At 43.1% G+C, this 27350-nt stretch overlaps 1 protein-coding gene across 4 annotated transcripts in view; it reads right to left on the bottom strand.

The window, feature by feature from the left end:
• Nucleotides 1-27350, bottom strand: part of PDZD2 (PDZ domain containing 2) — a 379909-nt gene that overhangs the window by 339070 nt on the left and 13489 nt on the right. The window contains exons 2-6 of one of the 4 annotated variants that reach the window (XM_057312176.1): nucleotides 11807-12000; nucleotides 10680-10815; nucleotides 8046-8108; nucleotides 2630-2782; nucleotides 550-1129 (exon numbers count right to left, since the gene is read on the bottom strand). The gene's annotated coding sequence lies outside the window, so the exon portion shown is untranslated. Of the gene's footprint in view, nucleotides 1-549; nucleotides 1130-2629; nucleotides 2783-8045; nucleotides 10816-11806; nucleotides 16969-27350 lie in introns of those variants that run through there. The other 3 variants (XM_057312178.1, XM_057312177.1, XM_044387004.3) reach the window with 3 other exon arrangements.

The raw sequence follows: 27350 nt of genomic DNA, 5'->3' as shown, positions 1-27350 counted from the left end.
TGTACGTTCCCCATCTCCCTGGGAAATGCCAATACTGCCCCCAAAGATGTCCTTGCTTTTTGCGCTCCCCCTCCATTCCCTTTACCCGCGCGTCTCTTCCGCGGGCAGGGTACCGGGCAAGACATGAGGAAGCGCGGGAGCCTGGACCCCAAGGCAGTCCCTGAGGCCGGAGCACCTGAGCACCTCCGCCCTGGAGGAGAGGACCAGGCGACAGCCCAGGTACGGGGGACGCAGGGCGCGGGCGCGGGCCCGGGCAGGGGCTCCTGGCCCTGTCCTGAGTGTGCCCAGCAGTGTGGCTCGGGTTATCCCGCGCTCGCTGGCCCTCCTCCCGCGGCCGCGTCCTGCCCGCCCCCGGCCGGATACGAGGGGAGTTTGAGCCGCCCAACCCGGGTTCGGCGCCCTACACACCGCCTTGCCCGGGCTGGGATTCCCACACAGGGATTCGTCGCTAAACTTTCCCGGGCTCGCTCGGTCTCGGGGGTGCCAAATCGCCCCTCCCCCGCCCATCCGAAGCCCCGAGTCCCGGCCGCAGCGGGACGGTCGCTTCACCTGCGCGCGGCTCCGCGGAGCCTCCCGCTGCTCCTCGCGCGTCCGGATCCAGGCGCCGCCCGGCGGGTCCCCGAGCTGCCGCCGCCTCCGCCGCTTCCACCGCCGGTGCGGCCGCCGCGCCTGCCCGGAGCTGCAGCGCCGCGCCTCGCTCTCAGCCGCGGGAGGCGCAATCCCCGGCGCCCGCGGCTCGGCGGGTCTCCGCAGCCGCCACCCCACCGCGTCTCGCTGCCCGCGGCCGGCACGCACCGGCGCTGGGAGCCTGCTGCTCGCCCAGCTCTCCCAGCTGCGCGGCGCTGGGGATCCACGGAGCCTCCAGGATGGGCGGGGATTCCCTCCCTCTGGTAGATTCGAGGGGCGGGAACTCCCTTCCTGGAGTGACAGGGACGGGGGGCGGGGATTCCCCTGCAGGAATGACAGGGTGGGCGGGGATTCCCCCGAGCGAGGCACACCGCGTGCAGTGTCCCTCCGGGTGAACCCGGAGTCCTAGTGCGCTGTCTTCAGAAACCCGGGGATCCTGGGAGGAAAGGATCCAGGGAGACGGCAGCTCAGAATTGCCAGATGGCGGGGCCTGGGGCGCCATCTAGGTGGAAAAAGAGAGAGCTAGGGGACTTGAAGTTGCCTTTGCATAGCGTCGAGAAAAATGTCAATTGCCTTACACAAGAATGGGGTGGGGAGGCCAAAGGAGGTGGGGGAAGGACTAACCACCCACACCAAGAAACCGTTGGCCTCTGGCTCTTCTGATACGCAAGTTGATTTAACACTGGTATGGGAATTTTGAGATTTCGGGGGAACCTCTTGGCACCTCAGAGCTGCTTAATCCCCTAGTTAAGCTCCTGAGAGAAATCCTCAGAGACAAAGTCCCGGCCCTGGAGTGGTGGTTTCGGTCCTTGGGACAACCAGCCAAGAGCCCCTGCTTGAGTGGACTGTGAAAGCTAATGGCAATCGCCCTTGGCCTTATTCCAGGTCAGTCGAGGAACAGAAGCCTCAGGCTTTTTGGATCCTTCCTTCCCGTGGATTTTCAGGAAGCCCTTCAAATATTTTTGGTTCTTTTTTTGTCATCCTTGTCATTCTGCCTACCACAGGGAGAGGATGATAAGAACATAATAGGGAGACTGCACAGCTCTGCAAATTAAGCTCTCTTAAGAGGAAAAAGCTGGTCTTTTTCAAGTGCTAGCAGATAAGAGTTAAAAACATATGAAAAATTACAAAACCTGGGATAATGAATAGTTGAATAATGCTTTTGACATTTTCTGCAGAGCAGTAATTGGAAATCTTTGCTTTGGGGGGATGGGAATGGGGTGGGGCAGGAATCGGGGTAGCTTTGCCCAGCAAGGCAATAAGCTCCAGTCTCTCAGAAGCACAGACAGACATAAATCACCTGCACAGATCCTGCAGAGCTGTCCCGCAGCATCAGAGGCCAGGGTAGTCCCCGCGCATTTTGAGATGGTATTTTAGGCAGGGGTTGGGGTGGGGGAGTACCTGAAGAGCTGTTCTTCAGCTTTTATAATTACCAGGCCACTGAGATCAATGTCTGCACAAATCCCAGCTTCCTCTAGTATAAGCTGTGCAATCTCAGGCACCCAGAGCTTCTCTCTTCCTATCTGTAAATAGAGAAAATTCCTACCGCCCAGAATTGTAAGGGTTGGCAGGGTCACAGCTACTCAGCACAGCACTTAGGAGGTGCTCAGTGAAATGGCAACCATTACCCAGGAAGGTACCACTAGGACACCACAGAAAATCCTTCTCGAATCAAACAGGGCTGGTAGTTTCTGTTGGTTTCACAGTCCCATTCCCATATTCCACCACTCTCTTCCTATCACATGAACCACAAAAAGGCAAAATCTCTTTCCTCCTCTGTACCAAGCACCTACCTCCTTCAGCACCCATTGAAAGTTTGCTGAAAAAATGAATATGTAGATGAACTTATCACTCAAACCATCAAGCACTTCTATTCCTTACCCAGCGCATCCCCGACTCCTTCATTTCAGCCATGTACTCCTAACCTGCAGATTGTTTCCTCTGCCAAAATGACATTCTCACACCTCTGTGTCTACTGAAATCCCAAAGAGTTAAATGTCACCTGTTCTGGGAAGGCTTCTCTGATCACTGGCACCAACACTGGGTTTCTTCTCCTCTATTAATCTTTCTGTAAGTTGCCAATATAACCCTTGTCAGGTTGTATTAAGTTGTAGGGATCATAGTGTTTCCGCACACATTTCCAGTTTGTGAGTTCCTGGAGGAAAGAGAACCTAGATCTTATTATTTGTGTTTCCCAAACCTCGCATGGCATAATGCACAACCCTAATAGCCACTCAATAAATATTTGCTGGATTAAAAGGAATCATTATCTATACAGATACATATGATATGTTATATGTGTTATATGCAGGCATAAGTAGTATATATAAATATTATTTATGCATATGTAATGTTTTCTCATCTGTCTCCTTCAGACATGGCTCTGCTGACCAGCTTAAATACTTCTAGTTTCAATCACTTTTCATCCGATATTTTCCAGATAGTTTTTGGCAAGTTCTTGCTGCTAATAATAGCTCACCTCTCAAGGGGTCAGTCAAATGCATGGAAATTTTCTTTTGCCCTTGCAGTCTTGCCAGTTTGGAAAGCTCACAACTGAGGGCATTTATTTTCCAGTGTTTGAAGATCAAAATGTAAATTTTTCCTGCCCCCTTGTTAAATATTTAGTCACAGATTAGTACTTCTATCCAAGTTGCCATTTTAATTTATTGCTCATAATATACATGATTTGGAGGAGGAGGTTGGATTTAGAAAATTTTAAGGCTTAGTAGGGACAAGAGAAGAGTAAAATAATGAACCAAGAAAAAAAAAAAGTATTCTTCTGGGCCACGATCTATATCAATGAGAGGTAAAAGAATGCAGCATACTCTAGGGGAGTCCAAGGAGATTCCCACGGGGGCTACAGCGGCCTTTGGTTTACCTCTGAGCTTTCCCCCTCTGTGAAGAAGAAACGACCCCCGCCAGGCAGCTCTAACTGAATTGGAAGTTTCATCACCAACCCAAATGAAATCCTGAAGGTTGCTTCCCATCTTTCCAGCTGCTCTTCCAAGGGTGTTGGGAGGAGAAGGAGCCTTCGTCAACAACTGGCTCAATTCCCTTCCTCCTCCCAGCCTCTGTGGGTTCATTTTATCTCCAAAGCAGATTCTAGCTTCCCGTTTACCCAGCTAATTAGCCTCCCTTTTTTTCCTCTGGAAATTCCTGGCTACTAACTTCCATTCAGGAACTCACATTGGAATGAGCCATTCCCTGGCCATGGAAGGTTTTTTAAAAAGCAAATAAGGAACAATAACAGTAGAGCATTCATTCATCATCAGGAGATTTGAAAATTCAGATGCCCTGGCATCAGCCCCTGAGATCATCGTATGCTGAGCCCGTAAGGCAGCTCTGGACACTGCATGGTGACCTGCGCCCTGTGAGTGTCACTTGGGTGGCCCACAGAACATATTTGAAGAAATACCAAAATAGAGTGACTTCAAAAATGGGAGGCAGCCCAAGTTAGATCATACTCTAGTATTTGGTAAAAATGCTGATAGATTTTATTTTAAACCTTGATGAGAATTCTGTAAGATTCATTCTGTCTCAGTCCACATCTTTTATTAGCCAATACACAAAATGGACCTACATTGTGATGTATCCTGTTTTAAAATACTTGTTTAGGGGAAAGATTTACATACTTTTCATCCTGTGTATATTGAAAAAGATGAGTTTCACTGTGTCCACGAGCATGACATTGGATCTTATGCAAATGTGTGTTGTTGTTTTCAGTGTTGTACAGTATTACGGCATATGCAGAATTTATGAATTTCTCCTAGTGGGCTGCCTCATACAGAATATACTATCTCTCCTTCTATTTATTTAGGTGGGTAAATCATCCATTATTTTATCTTTGACTCAGCCTTCCATTTATACTATGTAAGCATGGTTGCCAGGGTAATTTTTTTTAATAAAATTTTTGGCAGGAAAAAATGAATTATACACTAGCAAGTACAGACCAGATATTGCTTATTATTTTCACAAATTATATAGATGATTCAATAATTCTGTCCAGTGCTGAACTACCCTATATGCTCAGGGCACCAGTAAAACCAGGCTACTGAAGAAAGAGAGAGAGAGGTTCAGCTTTGATTAACATAACCAGTACTGTGCAATCAGCATATCTAAAGAGAAGAGAAGCTATTTTAGTTCCACATACATAGAGGTTTTGTTTTCTAATTGGCCAGTGTCTTTACTTTGAATTTACACAAGAGACAGGACATGGGGATCTTCTCGGTGCTTAGGGCTTGGATCATATTGGTACACTTGTAAAAGACATTTTCCTTCCGGAAGTTGGGAAGCACGTGTCTTCCCCCAGTGGCTCTTCCAATTCAGTCAAATCACCGTGCATCTAAATTGGTAGACTATTTAGGTAAGATATCTCCTAACTCCTCATTTTGTGCACAACACATTCTCATTCCTAACTCCCATCTCCCCTGCTGATTATTCTCGTTGTTCAGTCTGCTATACTTACTTATGAAAAGGCATCATTCTAAGTCAATCATAAGCTATTTTTACTCCTTCATTAGATACTTCCACTTCCAGATATCTTCATTTAATAATCTCCAAAAAAGCAATTATAAAAATAAACATATTACTACTCTCTCTCTTCTGTTTTGTTGTTGTTGTTGTTTTTTCCTTAATTTTATGTTCACTCCTTATTGTCTCTTTTGTCTATCTCAGCACCTGTCTTTACCGGGACAGCTGAAATGGACACGGAAATAGAAGGCAGGTAATGATACCCAGCCTACAAAAGCCACAGACCAGTGCTGTGTTGTGCGGCCAATCACGGTAACTCAGTTAAGTGTGGGGTTACCTCAGGCAAGGTTCTCTCAAACAGGGATAATAATATCTGCTTCTAAAAATCTCATTAGGATCTCGAGTCCCCAGTGAAATCATAGATGCAAAAATACTTGGAAAAAACTTACAGTCTCTCCAAATGAGAGAAGGTGAGACCAATAGCTCTTTGAATAGCAATTCAGTTTGTCACAGGAAATACATGACTCAGATGATTTACGTTTCATCTCAGTGTACAGCAAGAATCACGAAGGACAGTAGATAAGGCAGCCAATAAATCATCATTAACAACTTATTTGCATGATGTATGATTTAGTGGGCCAAACATAAGAAATCCATGTTGCATCTCTGCTGTGTTCAGGAGTGATATACTGGTAAATGAAATCCACAGAGAGCAGAACCTTTGAAGAAATAATACAGTGGACTTGAAAAAAGCCAGTCATTGTCTATTGGAAAATATATAAGAACAGCTTATTTTTGGTTATTTTAGCAAATGCTAATAGCAACCTTCTTCTTTCTAATTGCCCATCTGAGTGGGTTTCTCTAAGTCTGCTCTTGAAAAGAGCTCCAGGGATCATGCTTTGGGTGGCCTTTATTTAAGTCACAGGGTCCTTCTCATTTCTGGTTAATAGGAAACCATTAAAAAATATTTAAATGCTCATTTTCTCTATTTATTAAATTTTTTTCATGAATCCAGGGAGCAATGAATCATCTTTCCTGCTTTACTGTGTACTTATCAACAAAGCAAATAACCTAAATTTCTTGTAAATAATTTGTTTTTGTAACTTAGACAATCAGACCACCTGGAAATAGAGAAGAAACAGAAGAATGAAAGCCAACACAAGAAGACGAGAGCTCAAAATTCTAGAGCCCAAAGGAGACTCCTTAGGAATCAACTTGCCCTACTTTGGAAATCTGCCCATCATTTTGGAAATGCTAATTCTGCCTATTTAATGCCTGGTTTTCACAATCAAGATGACGCATCTCAGGATGATGGGCTCTGAGAATAGAGAGCCTGACTTCAAGGACTGAGGGCATCCGTGTTCCTTTGTCATCGAAGGGTGCACACATATCTCTGTCTCGTGCCAGAGTAGAGGAAATATTCTCCACAGAAGGCAGCAGGCCTATAAATTAATTCCTTATGATAAATTCCAAATGCTCCTTAAAGAATGATGTTTTTCTTATTAAAGTCTTTCAAGACATATACCATCAGTCAGAATGTCATGGGGCTTATCAATATTGTATCTCCAGCATGAATTTGCAAGAAAGTGCTTTTAGAGATCAAAAAAGTTCACTGAAAATGCAGTAATATAGACCGTCATATAGCAGAGTTTCTCAAAGTTTGCTTCTTTGGCATGCATATATTTTTCTAACAAGGACTCACAATCTACTCCAAAACTGAACTTTTTTTCTGGAATGGCTAATTGTAAATCTTTTTCTAAAATTAAAGTGAATGGTCCCATAGATAACATTCCGTGTTAGAGGTTTCTGCTGCGCCCAACCAAGGGGAGGTCAGAGAGGTGCCTAGGGTACAAAATACAAAGAAGTGCTCACTCTTAGGGTTGGGCGCTCACTTTCTGGCCTGTGCCTAATCCTGACAGTAAGGACCACCTTAATTTTTTTTTAAAGGTTTTATTTATTTATTTGCCAGAGAGAGAGTGAGAGAGAAAGAGCAAATATACAAACAGGGGGACCTGCCGGCAGAGGGAGAAGCAGGTTCCCTGCTGAGCAAGAGCCTGATGCGGGACAGATCCCAGGACTCTGGGATCATGACCTGAGTCAAAGGCAGATGCCCAACCGACTGAGCCACCCAGGTGTCCCGGGACCACCTTAATTTTGTGCCCCAGGCACGTCTCTTGTCTGGCTCTAGCCCTGGTGCTGGTTTCTTGACAAACACATAGAATGCAGAAGACACCTGAGAGGTGTGGACGCTGATTCAGCAGGGAGGTGCAGCAATGGTGATTAACAACACAACTGTTGAAGAGTGGTCTAGGTTTGGCCAATGTCCATGGGGGTAACCTGGGGCCAGCGCGGCCCAGACACCATGCCCCATGATGCAAGGCTACACTCGCTGCCCTGCCTCCTGCCTCATGGATGACCACATCCATGCTGCGTGCACAACTGTCAACACTTCACAGACCATCAGCAGAGGCAGGCCTGGCCCTACCATGTCCACTTTCTATTTTTTACACCTCAACTGAAGGCAGCCTCCAAGACGCATTGGAGATGGAAATGCGCCTTCTTCCCTTTTGCAGTAGTCCAGCCCTACTGCCAGCCTGTTTTGGTGATCTGCCACTTGCCATGCTCTCAGATCCATCATATGCTGCCTCCACTCCACTGCAGTTTCCTCCCTTATATCTCCAGCAGGCACTCCCAACTCTGTCATCAACATGCATTCCCATTCCCTCACCCTCTTCTCTCAACACTCTTGCCTCCAGACTCTTGCCCTCCGGTGAAGACACAGCTTCCCCTGCAGCTCTCTCTAGTGAAGTCTGTTTATTTGGTTACAACAAACATTACCTTACAACTCAAGGTCAGGAACAGGATGAGGACCCTCATGCTTTGGGTCTGTGGCCTATCATTTCCATCACTCTCTTATCTAAACTATCTTGTGCTTTGGTTGCACCTACCTGAAAACTCCACTCCAGGATGAAACTGGCCTTTCCCCACACCAATACCTGATGACTGAAGAACTGATGGGAAGAAACAAAACAAAAAACAAAACAAAGTCCAAAACCATACCTGGGTAGATGTGCATTCCTGGTTGCCTATCAGAACCAGCTCCAGACAGTGTCCACTACTATTTCTCTAGTCAACCCACTCTCCCATTTATGCAGTATTTCAAACCTTTCTCACCATGTTCAAATTTCTGACTCCTCCTGTCTTATCCTTGTCTTGCCCTCTCTTTACCTGAAGATGACCTTGCTTTCTAATTCTCAGATAAAATCAGTTATGAGATAGGAGCTCCTTTAATCTCCTACCTCCAGATTAATAGATCTTCCCCAAATCAACGCCCACCTTCCTCTTCCTTCTTTCAGGGGGCATCTCTCTACTTCGATATCCTGTAGGTGCCTCACACTATGTAAGTATGAACTGAACTTACGCTCTTTTCCCCCAGAATTCTCTTCTATTGCTAACCATTCTGGTAAATAGAGCTCTAATATTCCCACTCATCCAAACCCAAAGCCTCAATGTCCCTCACTCATCGTCTCCAAAGGGCACATCCTATCAATTCTTTCTCAAGTACTGTAGGCTCTGTCACTCTGGTCCAAGCTACCTTTATCTTTTGTCTACACCAGGGGTTGGCAATTAGTTTTTATTGGGACACAGCCATGATCATTCATTTAGGGATTGTCTATGGCTGCTTGCACTTCAAGGGCAGAATCGAGTAGTTGCCACAGAAACCATATGGCCCACAGAGCAGAAAAAATTTACTTCCTGGTCCTTTACAGAGACAGTTTGCTGATCCAACCCTTGATCTACACTATTGCCAGAACCTTCTGAAAGCACCGTGCACCAAGCCTGGTATTCGGTTTTCAAGCTCATGCCCCATATATAGCCAGTCATCTTTTGCTTGGAATTCTTCACTGCAGGAACAAAATGCTTGGGAAGAAATGCAGTGTTCCTAGCCTGGTTTGCTTGGCCCCATGTGATCACCCCTGCCTACCTGTCATTCTTACCTTGTACCTCTCTGCCTCTTGCTCTCCAGACCCATTAGTGCTATCTGCCTTTCAGATCCACGCATATAGAACCATGCTCTTTCATTTTCCAGAATCTGGAAAATTTTGTTTCCTCTGCCTTGGAGGGTATTTTTCCTCCTCGATTTGCCCCTCATCCAGTTCTTACTTATTCTTCAGGACTCTGTGTAGACCTCACTTCCTCCAGGAAGCCTTCTCTTTCTCCCAGTTTGGGTGCCCTGTTTCATGACACTTTTAAGGCATTTGTCTTGATTGCTCTTCATTCTTTGTGAAATCATTTTTTTAATGTTTGCTTTTTTTAAAAAATACAGACTGCAGGTATTATGATAGAAAATCTTTGTCTATCTGGTTCAGAAATGTAATATTTAGTTCTTGACATACTGCCTGGCACAAGATAAGTACTCAGAAAATATTTGTTGAATAAATGGATGAATAGCAAAAGCATAATAAGGTGCTCATGATACTGGGAGGTAATATACACAGACCATTTAGTTAATAGTCATGTACCAGCAAAGTAGTATTATTATGCTTTTACTTTGCATTGCTCCTGGACTTCTTGATTTAACAACAACAACAACAACAAAAGGTACCTAAAAAGCATTTTATTCCTGTAATATGTAGCATGAATTGTTCTTCAATTGATTTCTTCTGTTTGGCTGCTTGTAACAAGCATATTTGACTTTGCATAGTGTGAGACCTCTACAAACCCATGTATTTAATCCTGGAAGCCAAAAGTCATACTAATGTGTGTTTCCTAGGCTAGATAGTCCCTGCTTGCCCTCTAGATCTGCTTCCCACCATTTATTCTGCTCCGTGCCTCAGGAAGCTGACCTCCTATTGGGTCCCTCCTTGTTTCTTGCCTTCTGGCTAGGGCACTATCAATGGGAGATCAGAAGCAGGATAGCAAGAAGGCATTGATCTTTCTAGCTCCTCATTTGGGCTGTGGTTTGATGGTGACTCTGCTCCTCTGCCTGAGTTCCTGGCTCCTGTCAGGGGACTGCTCTCACCCATCACTCTTACCAGGCCCTTTCTCTGTAGGGACTCCTTCCTCTTGCTTGTTCTGGCCTATAGTAATTACAGCTCCCTGCAGTTGCTAGCCTTGGCACGCTTCATTATCCCTTTTTGTTTTCCTTAACTTGTCCACACCTTTGTCAATTAAAATCTCCCCAATTATTCCTACATGAGTGTGCTGTCTGTTTTCTGATAGGACCCTGACTCATATGATTCCATTGCCTAAATAAATATAATGAAATCACATCAAGAGGTTCTCATGTGCTTCTCTAGATCTCTCAGCTACCTCTCAGACAGTCTGCATGCTTGGCTGATATGAGCTTAGGTGCCATTCTCCCCATTTCTCAGGGAGACAACAGGAGTCTGGAAGCAATCAAAGTAAGAGATGTATCCACAATGCCAAAGCTTGGTGATGGCGGAGTCAGAGCTACACCTCAACTCTGAACCTTATACATCACATTCAGAGCTCTATCTTAGCTACCCCCCCCCCCCAGAGGATCACCCGCCAGAATCTGGACAGCTAGGATCCCAGATAAATCATTCCCGGTGACAAACCTCTCTGCAGTGAGTCTAATCCAGGTGAACTCTGAAGCTGGTGGGTGTGCAGTTGGCTCTGTGCCCCAGTTTGGAGCAGGTCTGGGACGCATTCCCAAATGGCTCTTGGATGCCATTACTTTTTCTGGCTACATTCCTGGGGGAGGTGGGAAAACACACATAGGTCTCCTAGCTGCAAACCCAAGCAAAGAGCACATTGTCGTATCTTTAGCAAATGATAGCACACAAACACAGAAAGCCAAAGGAGTAGAGAGAGACATATCTACCCAGCTGAACTAATTCACTCTTTAGAGCTAAGGGGCAACCAGTATAGAAGATTCTCTATCCTCTTCTTAAAAGAAAGTGCCCAAGGCTTTGAGCAAATTGCAGACAACCCTTCATTCCTCCCCTGGAAAATGGAGTTTCCTCCTCTGGAAAACTGGTAAAAAAAAAAGGGGGGGGGGGAGAAATTACCCATTAAGGTGAGCAAAAATCTCCACGGGCTTTAATTTTAAAGCCTCAAATACAAAACTACTATTGATTTTTCTCTTTGGGGAGGGGGGGGCAAAAGGCAGCTCCCATAGACAGGCAGTATGAGTCATAGTTAAAAGCATAGATTCTGGAACAAGACTACCTAGGTTTGAATCCCACTTCTGCCACTAACTAGCTATGTGATCTTGGGAAAGTAACTTAATCTAACCTCTCTGTGTTTCTGTTTCCTTGTCTGTAAAATGGGCATAATGGTAGTATCTATCTCTTAGGGTTTACATGAAGATTAAATGAGAGATTATAAGCAAAGCACTTTGAGTCTAGTAAGACTACCTATATACGTTAGTTGAATAAACTTGTTTCAGGAGTTATCCATGTATCTTTAGACAGATACATTTGGAGTATTGACCACGCCATGATTTTTCATCATTTTTTGCTTGGGGCCCAAATAACTAGGGTGGAATAACAGATCCCACGGAAGCTTTGCTAGCAGTGCCAATCATTAGATCAAAGGAATTTGGCTTGTGTCTTAACCACCTTCAGGCAGAGAATATACCTGGGATGCTACTAATTGGAAAAGCACATTCTGGTACATGACTCAGCCTGGCAAGCTCATCAGTTATGCCCCAAGAAGAAGGGGGAGCAGCAGGTGGCCTTACCTGCCGGACTGATCCAGAAAGATGAGATGCCTTTAAGCAGACACTGATAACCAAAGGCCTGGTGTGAGTCCCTATCCATCATTCACAAAAAGTCTTCATTTGGGCCTCTGTTCCACAAGGCAACACATTTCTTGTACTTCTCAGTGGCTGAATTCGTGTGTGTTCTTCCCTGTCCTCCTGTCTCCTTAGATTTCCTGTTGGAAGTCAGAGACCAGCACTGTTTTCCATCAGTAAGCTCTGGTTTCCTCTCCTGGCTCTCAACTAAAGCACAAGTCCTCTAGGCCTGAGGAGGAGCTCAGTGTCTTCAGCAGGTTCTCCTCCTCTTGGGGAAGTCCTGATTGACTGATGTCTTCAATGAAAACATTTCAGTTCCCCTGAGAAGTCAAGAGTTCATGAGACCGACTGTCCTTTCGTAACTCAGTAATAGTGGGCAATTTTTACTGAGTACTCACTGTTTGCTAGGCACTATGCCAAACACTTTATATAACATTCTCATTTATTCTCACAGTCATCCTATGAGATAGCACAGAAGTTCATTATCTGAGTCCCTAGAGCAGTACTGTCCTATAGAAATGCAATATGAGCCACAAATGTGGCCATGCATGTCATTTTGAGTTTTCTACTAGACACGATATAAAAAGTAAAAAGAAACAAGGGATGCTAGTTTTAATGATATGTTTTGTTTAACCCAATGTATTTTAAAATTGGCATTTCAACATGTAATCCATATAAAAGCTATTAACGAGGTATTTTATATTCTGCTTTTTTTGTACTAAGTCTTCAAAATACAAATTCCAATTAATAAATGTAGAAGGAATGAGGGGAATAGGAAATCACATATGGTGATTATTATTGCACGCAAGTTCCATCTATGAATGCTAAAATTGGAGAATGAGAATTTGAGGAAATATAGGATATTTTCAGACTCTGAAGCTCTTTCTCAAGATATTTATTAACTTCAAAGGGAGAAACAGTAACTTCCTAGTGGAGAAACCCTGCAAACATCATCTCCACAAAGTGAGCAGAATTAACGTCATCACAATAGGACATACCAATATCATGTATGCCCAGATAGGATGCCCAGAGGAGACATCACTTCTGAGACCTTACCGAAAATCTATAACCTCGATGTAATTGTAAGAAAGCATCAGAAGTGTCCCAAATTGAGAAATGGCATATAAAATAACAAATACTTTTCCAAAATGTCAAGATCATAAAAGACAAGGAAAGACCAACGAACCCTCACAGATTGAGGGGACCGAAGAGATAAAAGAACAATGCAACAGGGGGGCCTGGATCAGATCCTGATGCAGAAAAAGGACATCAGTGGAAAAACTGGTGCAATTTGAGTAAGGTGTATACTTCAGTTAAAAATCATGTGCCAGTGTTCATTTCCTGCTTTTGACTGTTTATCATAGTTATGTAAGTTGTTAACATTAGGGGGAACCTGGGTAAAGGGCATACAGGAACTCTGTACTCCCTCTGCAATTTTTCTGTGAATCTAAAACTATTTCAAAATAAAAAATAAAAGAACATAGTGCATTGCAAATAAAAATGCAAATTGATTACAAATACCTTTGAAACTATTTCAAAAGATTCAAGAGTCTATGAAGCTGATGAAAGTATTGAAATATTGCTTAAAAATGCATGAAAAGCCATTGACAAACTAGGTAAAACAGTTAACATTTGGAGAAGAAAAATCAACAAGGATGGTAACAGGATGTGGTTTTCAAAAAACAATGACTTAAATGTCAAGAAATTATGAAAGATCCTTGGAAAAACGAATGGAGCTTTCTAGTATGTTTGCCAAAAAATTTCTACTATAAAATCATACATTAAACGAAAGCTGTTGTATCACGCCACATATCATTTTAGTTTAAAAATTATGCCAAAATAGCCACGTGAAATTTATCTGTGTTCATTCTAAGAATGAATACATAGTTGCAATTATAATCTATGCTCTCTTGAATAAGATAAAATTTTATTTTCATAATTTGTAGCTCTATTTTTTTAGATTAAAAAAAAGCCTCACTTAAATTTTTAGTTCATCTTAAATGGCTTGACTTTGATCTCTTCCAGCTTCAATTATCCTTGTATTATGTGCACTTTCCATCATTAATAGGAGATCCAGAACTCAAACCCAAGTAATCGGCCCCTGCGGCACATGCTGGCATTTCATGCAGTAAGCAATATGCATTCTGCACTGTCCCAAAGAGGGGAGCTCTCTCTGTTTCCATTACCTGATCAAACTTCCTCCAGGTTATCCAAAACAAGTTTCATGACCTCTGTGAGGACAAGGCACCCTGGAATGTTCTATTTTCTATCAGTCTTTATTGAGGATGGGCAACTCCATAAATCAATGGATGACAAAGAAGAGAATGGACATGAACGAACACATGAGCTTCATCAGCCATGTCTGTGTGGCAGCTGTGAAATATCCACTTTTTATCTCCAAGACCCGTCAAACCTGTTAAAGAGGATACTTATTTTTAAATAACCCCACTGATTGTTAACACAAAAACTAAACCATAGCCAATGAAATCATTCAAAGTGTTTGCAGTGTTCAAAATGATGAGCTGTGATATTTAAAGTGAGACTGCAAGAGGCTGGAAAGACTGAAGAAAGGAGATATATAGCATCAGAAAGGAGCCTCCAACATTTGAATCTATCAGTAGCAAACGATATGGACAGAAGACGACTAAGTTACAGTGAAGGGTAGGAGGATGCAAGTGCAGAATGGGTGGAAGAAACTTGGAGAAGCCAAGTGAGAAAACATTCTCCAATGGGCGCCAAAGCAAAGCATTGCTTTAGAGTAAAGTGCATGCATGCATACACACACACACACACACACACACACACACACACACACACGCATAAATACTCCCATATGACTAAGACTCAGATGACATCAGTGGGGTCATTATTAAAATGCAATATGCTAAGTTATCAGCTTGTCTCTGGCCCCAATCACACCTGAGGTTGTTTTGGAGAAAAGCTCTCAGTTTTCAAGAATGAAACAGGGCATGACTTTTTTCTCTAAGCATACATGCTGGCCCATGGGCTCATTCAGATTCATCTTTATCCCGAAATGACCGTCAAAACAATTGAAAATTGGCCAGTCTCCTAGTAACCTATTGTGCTAACAGTTGGAAAGATGCCACACGGGGGCCAAGCCAATGTCAGAAACTTGGGCAGTAGGGAGTGGCTTCCTGATCAGCATATTGCAAAGTCAAAAATTTTGTAGTCCAATCTTTTGCAAAGAGCTGGTCACTTCCTGTTGGCACTAGGTGGGCTAAAATCCTGGTAGGGCCTCTCTCATCCCAACCACAGTGCTTCTGTGAAATTACCAAGGTAAAGAAGGGATGGGTGGGATACACAAAGATAAACTCCAAATGGATGAAAGACCTGAATGTGAGACAGGAATCCATCAAAATCCTAGAGGGGAACATAGGCAACGACCTCTACGACATCGGCCAAAGCAACCTTTTTTATGACACATCTCCACAGGCAAGAGAAACAAAAGATAAAATGAACTTGTGGGACTTCATCAAGATAAAAAGCTTCTGCACAGCCAAGGAAACAGTAAAAAAAACTAAGAGGCAGCCCACGGAATGGGAGAAGATATTTGCAAATGATGCTACAGTTAAAAGACTGGTATCCAAGATCTACAAAGAACTTCTCAAACTCAATACGCGAGAAACAAATAAATCATAAAATGGGCAGAAGATATGAACAGACACTTTTCCAATGATGACATACAAATGGCTAACAGGCACATGAAAAAATGTTCAAAATCATTAGCCATCAGGGAAATTCAAATCAAAACCACACTAAGATACCATCTTATGCCAGTTAGAATGGCAAAAATTGACAAGGCAAGAAACAACAATTGCTGGAGAGGATGTGGAGAAAGGGGATCCCTCCTACATTGTTGGTGGGAATGCAAGTTGGTACAGCCACTTTGGAAAACAGTGTGGAGGTCCCTTAAAAAGTTAAAAATTGAGCTACCCTATGACCCAGCCATTGCACTACTGGGTATTTACCCCAAAGATACAGACGTAGTGAAGAGAAGGGCCATATGCATCCCAATGTTCATAGCAGCATTGTCCACAATAGCCAAAGCGTGGAAGGAACCGGGATGCCCTTCAACAGATGACTGGATTAAGAAGCTGTGGTCCATATACACAATGGAATATTACTCAGCTATCAGAAAGAACGAGTTCTCAACATTTGCTGCAATATGGATGGCACTGGAGGAGATAATGCTAAGTGAAATAAGTCAAGCAGAGAAAGACAATAATCATATGGTTTCTCTCATCTATGGAACATAAGAACTAGGATGATCGGTAGGGGAAGAAAGGGATAAAGAAAGTGGGGATAATCAGAAAGGGGAATGAAGCATGAGAGACTATGGACTATGAGAAACAAACTGAGGGCCTCAGAGGGGAGGGGGTAGGGGAATGGGATAGGCTGGTGATGGGTTGTAAGGAGGGCACGTATTGCATGGTGCACTGGGTGTTATATGCAACTAATGAATCATCGAACTTTACATCAGAAACCAGGGATGTACTGTATGGTGACTAACATAATGTAATAAAAAAACATTAAAATAAAAAAAAAAGAAAAAGGGATGGGTGGGAACAGGGTGGGGATAGGGGTGATGGCAGACCCTTTCTTGGTCTAGCCCTCACAATACCTATAGCTTTTGTTAATTCTTCACAGACCTTCTGGAGATTCCTTTTCTCTGGACATCCTTCCTGTGATTCCTCAAATTGCATAGTATATTGGATACCTCAGTGCTCTGCTTCCCCCAGTCCCCCTTCAGGGCTAGCGCTCAGCTGTTAGCCCTCTTTGGGAATCGTCTTAGCTAAAAAGAGCAAGCCTCTTCTTAAGGCAAAATAAAGATCCAGGCTCCTTGCCCCAGTTCAGGACAACTCTGAAGAGTTATTTCAGCTTCTGATTTCCCCATGGGGTTGGCCAAGGCCTCTGTTAAGACTGCATCACAGACCAACTCTGCTCTGCCCAATTGTGTTTTCTTCTCTTCCTTCCCCAGATGTTGATCCCAGCATCACTCCCTTATCAACTAACTATGCACAAATCTCCAACTCCGAGTCTGCTTCCTGGAAGACTCAACTCACAACACATTCCCTTCTCCATTTTACCATCCCCTCCCTGCCTGCCATGACGGCCCTCTTGTCAACCAGTCCTTGGCTCTCTTGCCATTTCTTCTCTACACTGACTTCCCAGGATCACCGATCCTGGGTACTTGGTCGCTGTGGCCTCCAGTTATGGGGGAGAGTCCCCCATCCCTCTAGGCATGATTGGCCACCTCATTCTGCCAAGGGAAGAGAGATCTGGCCTGCTGTCACCATACGTATCCATCCAACGCCAGTGTGAGCTTTGTCTTTCTTGAGACTCAACCCATCCCACAACTCTGAATGTAGCAGTTGCTAGTGTCTGGAGAGGCGTCAGGGTAGAACTAAGGGGCAACTAACCGTATTGCATTCATGAGGATCAGTTCAACGGCGATAGAAGAGAGCAAATAGGGTCAGAGAAACATGTATTCAGTCTCCTTCCAGTGTGAAAACTCTGGGAGTCAGAACGACATATGGACAGGAGGAGAACAGAGCTCAAGAAGCAGGAGAGGCTAGATTGCCACTGAGCAGAGAGGACATAAGGGCAACATGTGACAGAGAGGGGAGGTGAGGACAGCCTCTGGGAGAGAGGGGAAGTGAGGGCAGCCTCGGAGCGGAGATGTAGGGAAGAGAGGGCTGTAGGTGAGTGGTGGGGTAGGGGACGATGCTGGAAGGTCAGTAAGATGAGATGTGGGTTAGGTCATGCGGTTTGGTAACCAAAACCACAAAACAGAGTTTCTTTCTTTCTCCAGTCCCTCCCCCTCAGTCCTCTGAGGAATTCTGCTAGGTGTGGGCAACTCCTCAGAGGCGCCCTAAATACAAAGAACTCCACAGACCTTCCAAACTCAAAACAAGGTGCTTGTTATTGACAGCTTAGGCCAAGATGCCACCTTCTCATGGCACCCAATTGTCGGGGTAACAATAGTCTCAAACAAAAGGCGCTGAGCCCTGTCATTCTCAGTTGTCACTGCTGGAAGCAGAGAGACATCTCACACTCCTCGTGGGGATTAGAGGGCCCCGTGTATTTTTCCTGTGAGCGACACAAAGCCAAGCCCAGCAGCTCTGGCAGCCCCACATCTACAAAGAGCACAGCACCCTAGGCCCAGGGAATCTGCCCACAACCACTCCCACCAAGACCAAGGTACACAGCACCACGGTTTGCTCTTGGGTCTCTCAAGGAATAACCTTGGGATTTTCTTGCTCCTGAGCTTTGAGAGAACTTCTAGAGAAAGAGTGAAATGATGGAGGTCACCAAGGCTGACAGCCGTCCTAGAAAGGTACAAAGAACAGCTGCTGGAGCTGGGGCCTCGGAGGGCGACAGGACCCAGGCACTGAAGCCACATCTCACTCTGCCCGCGCCAGAAAGCAGGGGTGCCTGGCTTTCACCAGGCCCTCGGCGTGTTGTTTGTTTTTGTGGCTATGTGCTTTACAACACTCACTGACGCTGGTGTTCATGAGATCGGCCCACAGTGGATCGTGCGTGCACTAAGGGCCTTGGCTGAGGCTGATACTGTTCTATTAATTAAAAATTAAGGCTCCCTCAAGGAAAACTACTGACCCAGAAACTAAGACAAGCGCAGTGGGGGAAAGAAAAAGCACAATTTCTTCCTCCACTTGTCCATTTCCTATAACAATCCTTCCAAGTGCTTTCTGTGCCCATTGTTTCCACACGAGAGCCCTGTTGGGGATTAAAAACACACAGAAAAGGAGGAAATGAGTAATCTATGTGGAAATGCTCAAATCAATAATTGTAGGCCAGTGGTAATTGCTAAGAATTATTGCAGTCTGAAGATACAAGTGATAACGCCTCACTAAAATGATTTTGTGAAGGCAGTTTCCATGCTACGTAAGGGTGGGGAGGGGGTACCATCTGGAAGCGGGAGAAAGGTTGTCAGAGCACCCAGCAACTTGGAATGTGACCCTTTGCTTTAGCTTTTCTTCCAGGGTAATTTCCTACTTACACAGAGCGAAGCTGGATTAATGGTTCAGGCATAGTTTAGTTTATCAAGTTGGTTTGGTGGTTAGTGGCCTACGACTAGGTAGCCACGCAGAGCAGTGAACTAACAAGACAAGTCTTATGTGACAGATGATGGCGAGTTAATTTTCCCCACTGACTGGAGCACTTTCCCTGAACTTGACATTCCTTTAGGCTGGCAGAAGTGGGAGCAGGGGGTGCTGCAGACACTCCCAAAGCCCCCAGGACGGGCTCGCCCATAAGACAGAGGGTGGGGTCTAACTCCCAGGCTCCATCTCACACACACACACACACACACACACACACACACACACACACACACGGGCAGCCCCCTGTCAATCAAGTGAATTCCTGGAGAGGCCTCGCTCTCTCATCTCAGACGTGCAATAAGACCCTTGGGACTGACTAAACAAAGCCGAATTCCTGAATGAGTGAAAACTTAATGAATGTCCTTCTTTTCCACATGGCTGGCAGGACTGGGGCAGTGATTAGACAAATCAAAATTACTCTCATCTGGTTAAATAGGAAAACGTTTCTCTTTCCTGCCCCTGTGTGCAAGGAATGAGACCTCTTGAGTTGGCAAAAAGTAGGTTTCCCAATAGAGTGTTGTTAATAGCTAAACATGGTGATCGTTGCCCACCCCCAGTGGGTGAGTCAAGTAGCTGGGCCAGCTCTCTCCTTTATGCCCTGGCAATATTTCAGGATCTTTAATCAAACATCTGCAAGGTGCTCTGTATATGCCAGGCACTGAGCTGGGAATGAGGGTGCATACCAAGAAGGCCCGAGGTCCTGATTCTGCCACAAGGTAGGTCCATATGCACAAGTGGGACACTCTTGCTGAAGGGGGGCCCAATCGGTTGCCAGGGTAGCCACAGACCACGTGTAGAAGCAGCCATGTTACCTGACGGACCCTGAGGTCAGACTTCTCCTTCCACCAAGTCTTTGCTCACTGCTATAGATCAATGTAGAATGAGTGAGATCGGAGGAGCCTGGGTGTGTCCTCAACTTCTCATTGGATGTGTGGTCATGAGCAAAATCCCTTACCCTCCCTGAGTCATAAGTTCTTCATCTATAAAAAGAGGGTGAAAAATATCCAGAGTCCTGTACCAGGACAGAGTATGGAAAACTGTTTTTAACACTGTAAGTTCTGTATAACTATAGTTTTATGATCTAGATTCATCACTTAAATAGATCCTGGCATTTAATACATGTCTGGTCCCTGGACAGCACTTTTCATAACATTTTCCACACAGATAAATGCCAAGGGCAGACAGGTTGGGATCCCCATTACAAGGGTTTTGAATATCCCTCTTCTTGCCCCTCTCTTAATCTAAATGGGGCCCATGCTTGCTTCCTCAGATAGCAAGGTAAGTACAGATACTCAGGGTACATTTTCACCTGACATAGCAGAGAGCTGACCTGACAGAGTGAGTTAGTTCAGCTTCTTACATTTTTTTCATCAGTCACAAATATCCCCACCCCCGCCCCTCCCCACCCTAACCCTCCGGCAGCTGCAAAGACATAAAATTACATGCTTTTCGGCTCTTCTGGTATTTTGTTTTATTTTGCTGCTTGTACTTAGGTGCAGCTTAAGATTGTCACATTGTGTGATTTGTTTTCCATTCTCAATGGGGGTTGGTGAGCACAGCTCAAAAGAAAAGTATTTGCATTAATAACGCCATGCAATCGTGGTGGTCTAATATGAGATCTCACACACATGCACAACTTTAAATACCATAAATGATTTCTTAACAATCAGACCATAATTTATACATCCAAATGAATGTTTTCCTTCCAGAAATATCTGAAGGGAAAATTTTTGATGTTGTTTTTAAAATGTTCTGAAGAGGACTCATCCAAGAAGACTATTTTTAAGTTTGTCAGTTTGAAAGTACTAATTTGTCTATTAAAATCAGTCACCTTATTTTATTCTTCATCATGTACATCTCTATCTTTTGTTAATATTCAAAATAGTTAACAATTGGTACAGTCAGTGTACCCACCAAATTGGAATCTGGGGTACTTAAACCCCAGTACTACAGATGGAGGACAAATTCCATCTTCAAGAACTCTTGATATTAGACTACATGGTAAACTGAGATGAACTGGGGCGGGGACAAGATCATTCAGGAAACAAATAGTTCCCAGAGAGAGTTCTTGCTTTCCATCCAGAGAAAAAGCAACCTGAGGGCTTAGGGTCTTTTCAGATATTAAAGATTTATTTAAGCTTATTACCCCCACCCACAATGATATTTTTGCAATGACAGATGATGGCCCTGCTTTTCATAATGTTGATACAAAGATGACTGCTATCTCATGGGCAGGTCTACCTAACATAAATAGTCACTAAGCAAATTAGCCAAAACCCAAGATGTCCCTTTATTTCTCTAAGTAATTACGTTGGTATAAACTTCATTTAGTGGATCTAGTTGCATTTTGTTCCAGATCACTGTTCCTCACAATTAACCAGTCAGCTCCACACACGTTACTTTGAAAAACAAGTCTATCAAACTCCTCCTGATATTGAGCCAAGGCTCTCTTTTGCCATATCCTTTACCCTCTTTTGCTCAGCCAAAACAATAGACTCACCTATTTGGTGTTTCATATCCCAGACGCTTCTAGGTTTTAAGAATCTATTTCCCATCTAGTACTTAGTTCATTCTTGGCCTTACTCCAAGTTCTTCCTTCAGCTGGTTTGTCTGGAAGTAGGAAGTTTAGGGGCTATTTCAACACAGGATGATGACCAAGATTAAAACAATAATATTATAACCTTGGATCTAACAACATATCAAAATTTTCTTTACCCTTGTTGCTCTTTCTTTGTTGTAAAGTCAACATTAAATAAAGGAGGACTTATCCACAATCCCTAGACAATCTCCTTTTATATGTATTCATGTCACTTTCAATTTTGTATCTCTGTTATTGCAATTTTTTACATCATATAGTAATTATTTGTTCATCTTCCAGAATACGAGTTCCTCAAGGGTAGAGTGGGTGTCTTAGTGATCTTTTGCCCCCTGCCATGTAACATAAGACCTGGCATGTCATATGAACTATAAATATGGGGATGTATATGTGTGTGTTTGAAAGAGAGAAACTTGAGGTGACTGGATGGTACACTTGTTTGAGTGTCCAAGTCTTGGTTTCGGCTCAGGTTATGGTCTTGGTGTGATGTGATCGAGCCCCTGCCACAGGCTCAGCATGCAGTCCGCTGAGGTTTCTCTCTTCCTCTCCCTCTGCCCCAAGCCCCTGCACACCCTCTCCCCTTCTGTGTCTCTCAGATAAGTAAATCTTTTTTAAAAAGAGAGAGAGAGAAACTCAAGTCACTGTGGTACTTTTTTTTCATTCATTGATGGTGAACCAACTGGCCTGGCTGACATTTTCATAAAGGAGGTGGCTCATGCCATGAGAGAAGATTAGGTAACCAGGGTTTCTAATCCTACAAGGAGACTACAGTAAAACTCCCAGAATCAAGTTCCTCAGTAATGACTCCTTAACACTATCAGAGACATGTAACCACTAGGAAGATAAGGACTCAAGTACTTATTGCATTCCAGAAGCAATCCCAGCCTTTATTATTATTCTAAGAGCCACATGGAGACTATAAAATACTCAGATTTATACTACAGACAAAATATAAGTTAACTTGTTGGACCATTTTAGAATACAATCCACATGTCCCTGAGGAATTCATTAACTGTTCATGATTAGAGAAGAGACTTCCAGGCACCAAGCCATTCCATCTTCTGTGGGGCCACTTTACTCCCATCTTGTGCCTGGTGACTATTTATCACCCTGCTTGGTCTTATCTTAATCAACATCTTCATAAAGTTGGATTAAACAATTCTTGACATTACCCAACAGTGCTTTCTTCTAAATTATTTAATGATTTCTGTACCTAAAGTCTACTTTTTTCTTTTATTTATGATGATTCCCAAGAGTTCAGACTTTTGTACAAATTTAAAAGTTTGCTCTTAACCCCAAGGCCTAAAGCCTCTAACTTTAGGATTCCTTCTGTTTTGTCTGCCTCTCTGGATTTTTATCCCACTGAATGTCTCCTGAGTAGGAGTAAGAAGCATGCATTCACAGGGATTGAATGGCTGTTTAGAATGCTGCTCTGGTTAGATGTGTCACACTGCTGGGCAAGTGTCACATCCTTGCCTAGTCATGGTCGGATCAAAACTCATCACGGGCCATCTACGCTTTTTCAGCAAAGAGAATATTTCTCTGCTAGTAGCTAGTGCTGCCTTTCTCTTCTTCCTTTTAACCGTCAAACTACATGACATATTCCAAATAACATGTTTCAACCTAATATAGCTGTTGCATTAAAGGGAATTCCATAGAATTAAAAGGGGGAAAGTAGGGGCGCCTGGGTGGCACAGCGGTTGGGCATCTGCCTTCGGCTTGGCGTGATCCCTGCGTTGTGGGATCGAGCCCCACATCAGGCTCCTCCGCTATGAGCCTACTTCTTCCTCTCCCACTCCCCCTGCTTGTGTTCCCTCTCTCGCTGGCTGTCTCTATCTCTGTTGAATAAATAAATAAAATCTTTAAAAATAAATAAATAAAAGGGGGAAAGTAGACTGAAAACTAAGAGTAATATATATACCTGGGAATAGAACTCTTGGAAGCTGACTGAACCAATTTTTTTACCTTACTCGGTTCCGTGAATAATTTAAAAACACAAAGAGCAGAGTGCTTGGCACATAAAAGGTACTGGATAAATATTTATCCAATGATTGCATGAATACTTCTGCACTTAAAAATAAATTTCCATATTTACTAATTAATTTTCATTAGGGAAAGCATCACACATTTTAAGGGCATAGACCCATGTGGCCAATTCAGAAATGTTTTATTCTATTCTAATAATTACCACTCCCTTGAAATATCAGAATCCCACATGAGTGGCTTAAAAGGCCTACAAAGTTCTCTTGATTTCATGTATAATCTCTATACCTGGGCTGACAAATAGAACTTCCTGTAATGTTGGAAATGGACTAGATCTGCACTGTCCCCTACAAAGCCACAAGCCACATGTGGCTACTTAGCCCTTGAAATGTGGCTAGTGCAAATAATCAATTGAATTTTAAATTTTATTTCATTTTAATTAAAATATAAACTTATTAAAATCTAATGTAGTTGTGGCTACTACATTGGAACACTCAACTCTATAAAAAAAAGATCCAAAAAATAAAATTTGAAACATGGGAGAAAAACATTTAAAGGCATTCCTAGACGTCTTCACCATTTTTGCTCTCCTGCAGGGGTGACAGTTTATTCATTTATCTTGACTTCCTCTATTGTGATCATTTTTTAATTTTGTAGCTTTAAGGATGGTTAATGCTGTTCCATCAACCAATTCTTTGCTCTGTGGTTCTTAAACTTGGCCGTGCATCAGCATCACCCCCAGAGATGCGATTCAGCAAGTCTGGGGAGGGGACTGGGCATCTGTGTTTTTTAAGCTCCACAGATGATTCTGATCTGCAGCCAGGCTTGGGAACGACTCCTTTACACCAGAGATCCCAAACCAGCAGCCCTGGGGCCAAATACACCCTCAAAACATATGTTCATCCCACACAGTGTTTTAAAATGTTTTGAATTAGTTGCCAACTTCTACAAATTGTATTTTTTTTTTATCCAAAAAAAAAATGGAGTTGAGTAAAGGCTGCCCCCTTTGGATATAGAACATAATTTCTTTGGTCCAGTACTACTTGTCTGCCGCATACTGGCCCAGCTTCCAACAGACATTGAGTTTAAGACCCCTTGCTTATCCCATATCTATGTAATATTGCCAAAACAGGCAGAAATTCCTTTATATCAATGCACCATTCCTAGGAGGGAGTACCAACTATTTTATCATGGGGCTGCTTATAATCATCCTGCCAGGCTCAAGGAGATTATCCCACCATCTTGTAAAACCCCAAGTAAGTATGATGGAATTCTCAAAAAGACAATGGGTCCTAACCCAGGACCGTGAAACTAATACTATTCAAGGGAAAATCATTAAATTCAGGGAAACGATGGTCTTACTTTGTATTGCTTATACCCCAAACTCTCTCACATAAGCACCATAAGGCAAGCCATCAAGACTGTCAGTGAGGGCATCTTTGTTATACATTCTTATCTCTATTTTGAAAAAAACCTTTTTCCTCCCATCCTTCATCTAGTTTCCTTTTCAATACATTTGTATTCAGCCATGGTTTCTCAACATTAAAAACAGCTGATCACACTTGTTTATCTTTCTCTCTCTTGAGAATCCCCTATAATAGCTAATAAATGAAAATATGGAAGCCCAAACAATGAGATAAAAGTGGAAGGGCCATTGATGAAAACTAGGTAGAGGAGAGCTAATTAATTTAGAAGGGCAAAGGAAGGCTTAGTTTCAAAGGATTTATGGAAACAATAGATTTTTTTCCCAGAGAAATGTATGCATGTCAAACATTTTGGAACCAATTTTAGGGGTTTCATGGGTCCCTGAATCCCACCACTGATTCCTAGTAGGAAAAATCATCAACCTGAAATACAACACACTACTTGATAAATACTTACACCAGATACAAAGTATCAAAATGTCAGCCACAGCTTTGCCAAGTGAAACATAATTTTGAATCAAATACTGATTGGGGTTTATTATTAACAAAAGGAAAAGTAGCCTGGCCTACCATTAAGCGTTAAGTAATAGGCAAGGAATAAATAGTCTCACTCACGGGATCATGTTAACCTGTCATCTAGAACGTACAACCGAAGGCACAGTGGATTTCTCAGCATACAATAGATATGTGACATTTGAATTTTTAAACAAATCCTTAGGGACATCCATGACAAGACTGAGACATTTCCTGAAATTGCACACATTGGAAACGTCGCTTGATGCCTTGGCCTGGTCAGTTCCACTAAGTCAGAGCTGACAATTTTGCCCCTTTCTTATCTCCTTGAGTAGCAATTGGTTCCATCACTGAAGTGATAAATTAGGAGTCACCTTAAGGCATAAGCATGCAATATGAAACAATCTTGTTTTCTAATTTGAAATGCCTGTGTTTCCATCCTCATGTATTTCTACATATGACAGGCATCAAAAGTAAAGTGAAGAAGTTGTTTGGTGTCGTTTTCTTTTTTTTCACAAGATGGTTTGCAGTTTTGTTTCAGCCGGTTGAGAATGGTTAGACTGCTTGCATGTCTTGATTTCTCCCCAAGTTATGCAGCAGCTATCTCTCAAAATCTTCACGTGCTGATCCTTCTCCTTTTTGCTTTCTGGAGATGCACTCTCCATCCTGCTCTGGGCTCCTGGGAGGCTGACTGCTGTGAACCACATCACTCGGACTCCCCTAACAACAGGCTTCCACTGATTGGATTCCCTGATGGGAGACCTGAACTAGAGAATTTGAGACAAAAGACGGAACATACTTTGAAGGGCAAGAATGAGAAATAGGGCTGAAAACAGAACTGATGGAAAAGCAAATGTCTGGGTAATCCTTGATGATCTGTTCAGATTTTTAAATGAGGCTTTGAAAAGATGATGAGGATGTCTAAGTCTGTTATCAGCATTGGTTGTTTTGTCTTCTTTGTGTCAGATGATCAAGAGGAAAGATGGCTATTATTCTATCCACCCCAACCTAAGTCTCTCTGTCACTGTCTCTCTCCCAGAAAAAATGCTTGCAGCAAGGTATCTACTAGGTAGGAAAAAATTTAGAAGTTTCTTCGTGGAGAATTTGGTCCTAAAGAAGAGACTTCTGTATTTTTGCCTTTCTTTGTTCTCTGAGATAATGCCTACTGCTCCCACATGATCACTCTACAGCAAAGCCAAAAAACTTGTTTACAAACACAAAGCTCCCAGTCAGCTTTTCTGTGTCCCATTCTTAAATATAAATGAATAGACAGGGATCACCAGGCATTTGAGTGCCTTCAACATGCAAGAAAATTTCTGAAATAAAAAATTTACTGGATGAGATTTGCAATCAATTGGATACCATAGGAGAGAAGATCAGTGCATTTAAAGAGAGGAAAACAGGAACTAACCAAACTAGAAAAACAGAGAAAAATCAGTAGAATATAAAAAATGAGTAGACTTGGGGTCCTGTATAACAACTGGAAACCTAGGAGAAGAGAGAATATGCTGCAGAAAGAAATATTTGAAGATAAAACGTGATGAAAAATACCAGCTTACAAATTCAAGAATTTCAGTGAAGCCTGAGCAGAATAAGCACAAAGAAACCCATACTAGGCATATTATTGTCCTATTAGTCACATGACTAAAAACCAAAGATGAAAAGAAAATCTTAAAAGCAACCAGAGAAAGAAGACACATTACATATAGGGCACAGTGATGACATGGCACTGAATTCTCAGTCAGAAATGATGAAAGCCATAATACAGAGGATCAACATCTGTAAAGTGCTAAAAGAAAATAAAACCCTATAATTTTGGAGTTCTATAT

The sequence above is a fragment of the Ursus arctos genome, unplaced genomic scaffold (assembly GCF_023065955.2).
Source record: "Ursus arctos isolate Adak ecotype North America unplaced genomic scaffold, UrsArc2.0 scaffold_15, whole genome shotgun sequence".
NCBI lineage: Eukaryota > Metazoa > Chordata > Mammalia > Carnivora > Ursidae > Ursus > Ursus arctos.
Note: the sequence above shows the minus strand (reverse complement) of the source record. Positions and strands in the feature narration are given on the sequence as shown.